This window comes from Echinops telfairi, unplaced genomic scaffold, assembly GCF_000313985.2.
Source record: "Echinops telfairi isolate 266 unplaced genomic scaffold, ASM31398v2 ScPeMD7_655;HRSCAF=1070, whole genome shotgun sequence".
Lineage (NCBI taxonomy): Eukaryota > Metazoa > Chordata > Mammalia > Afrosoricida > Tenrecidae > Echinops > Echinops telfairi.
Window position 1 is genome coordinate 26,008,598 of NW_022104553.1, and position 3,865 is coordinate 26,012,462.

Sequence of the window (3,865 nt, forward strand, 5' to 3'; positions counted from 1 at the left end):
CCACCTCATCACCACTATACAAAGGTGTTCTCTGTACAGTGACGTGAGGATCCCTGGTGGTGCTGTAGGCTAGGCCTTGAGTTATTATCCACAAGGCTGTCTGTGCATAACTCACCAGTCTCTCCCCAAGAGAGGGGCGGGGAGGCTGTCTGCCCCCACACAGATTGACCATCTCGGGAGCCCTCTAGGGTCACTTTGAGTCAGGATCGGCTCATTGTCGGTGATACGTTGACCTATTCTAGATAGTCCGCACAGGTGGCTCACACCGTATTTGTCCTTACTTTACTCTCTGTCTTGTTTTCACGTCTCCTCCATGCTGTGTCGGATATCAGGCATCATTTCCCTTTATGGATGAATAGTATTCCAGTGAGAGAGAGTGGTGGCTGCTTCCACGGACACTGATTGTGGATCCAATTAAAATAAAATTCGTGACAACATCAGTCTTTTCTCTGTTTATCATGATGTTGCTTATTGGTCCCGTTGTGTGGGGGGTTGTCACACTTTTGAATGGAATTGCTTTTATTTTTATTTGTTGAATGGAATTGCTTTAAAACTTGTTGCTAGGTGCCCTGGAATTAGTTACGACTCATAGCCACCCTGTTTGTAACAGAATAGACCAAACAAAAGACTGCCCAGCCCTTTCCTATCCTTCAGTCTGTGAGTCTGGGTTGACAGGGAAACAAATCCAGAGACGTGTGTGTATGTGTGTGTGTGTGTGTGTGTCTCTCTAAGCAAGAGCTTTATATCAAAGAGTAATTGTCTAGTTAGAAAACACCCCAGCCCAGTCCAGATCAAGTCCATAAGTCTGCTATTAGCCCATATGCCCGATTCCAGTCTATAAATTCCTCTTCAGACTCACCCAACTCATGCAATGACACTGAGTGCAGGAAGATCACAGGCCAGTGGGTGGAAAGTCTTGTGGATCCAGTGGCGTGGAAGCATCTCAGCGCTGATGTGAGTCTCCACGTGTCTCCTCCAGCTCCAGGGCTCTGGCTGCCATCAGCATGGCTCCATGTCGCTAGTCAACAGGGAAGTCTTGCAGAGAGATAGCGTGTGTCCCTCCTCTAAGGAGGAAGAGATGAAGTTCCCAGAATCCTCAGGAGAAGGCCATGCCTCATTGGCTAGGAGCTGCTTGCCAGGCTAGACCCTCCACCCCTTCGTTCAAGTTGACAGGAGATGATGTTCGTGCCACACAATCATTTCTGTGTTTGAGCCCATTGTTGAAGCCACTCTGTCAATCTCCCTCGTTGAGGGTCTTCCTCTTTTTCCACGGCTATCTAGTGTGATGTCTATTTTTCAGACTGACCCTTCCTGTTAACGCGCCCGAAGTACCTCAGAGAAAGTCCCCTCATCCCTGCGTGTAAGGAGCACCCTGGCTGTACTTCTCCCAGCACAGAGAGAGCTGTTGGCTCTTCCGACACACTCTGGTGTATTTAGCATTCTTTGCTGTCACCAAAATTCAAAGAGGTCGTTCTTCTGTCTCCCATATTCATCTGGCTTTTGCACGCAGGTGAATCGATTACAAACACCATGGCTTAGGTGAGGAGCCATTACTTAAACTGACATCTCTGACAGCAGATTGGCCCAGTGCAAATTTGCTTTCTTTCTTTTTTTTTTAAGAGCTCATACTGCTCGTATCACAATCCATACATCCATTGTGTCAAGCACATTTGTACATCTGTTGCCCTCATTATTCTCAAAACATTTGCTTTCTGCTTGAGCCCTTGGCATCCGCTTATTCTTCCCTATTTCTACTTGAGCCCTTGGTATCAGCTTACTCCCCCTTCTTCCCGCACCTCACTCTCTCATGAACCCTTGATCATTTATAAATGTTTTTTTTCATGGGCAATTTTTTTTTCTTGACGGCTGCACCCATGGACATTGATTGTGGATCCAAGTCAAATACAATTCTTGACAACGTCAGTCTTTTTTCTCTCTTTATCTTGATGTTGCCTATTGGTCCATTTGGGAAGATTTCGCTCTCGTTATGTTGAGGTGTCGTCCAAGCCGAAGGCTGTAGGCGTTGGTCTTCATCAGTTCGGCGTTTTAAGCCCTCTCCTTCCTTTCAGCAAGCAAGGCTGTGTCATCTGCGTCTCCCGGGTGGTCAGTGAATTTTCTTCCATCCTGAGGCCGCGTGCTTCGTCCCTGCTGTCCCGCTTCTCAGACGATGTGCTGAGCTTGCAGGCGGACAGTGTGATGAAAGGCCCCAACGCTGGAGCACAGCTGCCCCGTTCTCAACCACACGGTTTGCCCTCGGCTCTCCTTGGACAGCTGTCCACGTACAGGTCCCGCGTGAGCACAGTGGCGTGCTTTGGAATTCCCATTCGTCTCCGTGTTTTTCTATCGTTCGTTATGATCCACACCGTTGAATGCCTTTGCGTGGGCGCTAACATACGGATAAACTCCTTCCTGGCATTGTCTGCTGTCAGCCAAGCCCCCTGCACCCCCGATGCCAGCACGGATGGTACTCCTCACGCCAGGTCCTCGGCTAAATGCAGCTTCAGTCTCAGGTCGTTCCCTGGGATGTGCTGCTGCAACCATTTTTTAATGTAACTGAGCCTGACATTGTGCAGTGATTTCTGCGTCTGTTGGAGCATCTTTCTTTGGAACCGGCCTGAATGTGGATCTTTCCCAGCCGGGTAAGCCCGGTCTTCCAAATGTCTTGGGCACCAACGAGTGAGCATTTCTGACGGCACAGCGGCTGGTTGAAGCATCTCAAATGGGTTCCCATCCATTGCCGGGCCTTGTTTTCCACCGGTGCCTTCGGTGCAGCGTGAGCGTCTTCGTGCCGTAGGCTCTCCTGGCACGGTTGAATGCCAGCCAGCTCTTAGGGGACGGACGTGCCCTGTGCTGTCCTGCCTTCCATCCTCTTGTGGCCTGCCCTGCGTTGTTCAGTATTTCGCCCATCATATCCTTCTGGCTTCATCCTGGTGCTGCTGTCCGTTCTTGTTAACGGCATTTGACGCTCTTCATGCATGATGTCCGGGTTGTGCCCATAGCAGGTCTCATCTCCTGACATGAGGGCTTATTTAAGGCCTCCGATCTGCGCTTGCAACGGCCACTAGACTCAGGGGAGGTCGGTTCGAGGTTGTACTTTGCTGCTTCTAGACTTTCTTCAGCTTCCACTTGAACTTGCAGGAGCAGTTCTTGATGGTGAGCCCCACACTTATTAACACACAGTTAATTTTAAACATCCATGTGTTGTTGTTTTTTTTGTTTGTTTGTAGTTTAACCATTTCCAGAGGTAATTCTTAAACATCCAAAGTAAAACAGCAGGCTGGAAATGACAGCTCCTCAGGGGTTCATTCGCAGCCCCCACTAATGCCCGGTATCCTTGGGTGAAGAGCAGTCATTGCCCCAGGAAGTGAGTGAGTCAGGGTTCAGCTTCAAGTCTGCCTGTGGGTTTCAAAGACTCAAGGGCAGGACAGTCCTCCACATAAAGCAGCTGGCTTGTCGGTAAGGGAAGGTTCTCCCCCGGTGGGGCAGACGGTAAAACACCAGCCCAAAGGTGGGCAGTTCAAACCCACCCAGAGGTGCCAGAGAAGAACAATCTGCTTGCTGATCTACTTCGAACAGATCGCAGCCCTTGAAAACCCAGTGGGGTACAGTTGTGCTCTGACACTCCTCTGGGTGCCGTGGGCCCGCGCGGACCCCGCGGCAGTTGGGTTTGGGTTAGGAAGGTGCTCGGGCGCTCCTCTGGGCGCCCAGCGTTGGCGGAAGCGTTGTAGAGCTGCAGCTTCAGGCTTCCACATGGACTGGCGGCGGGCGGGGCCGCGCACAGGGGCGACAGGTTGGCGGCACGGAGGAGGCCGGCTGACCCTTCCCACTCCTGTTCCCGATCGCAGCCCCACCCCATTCCAGAGCT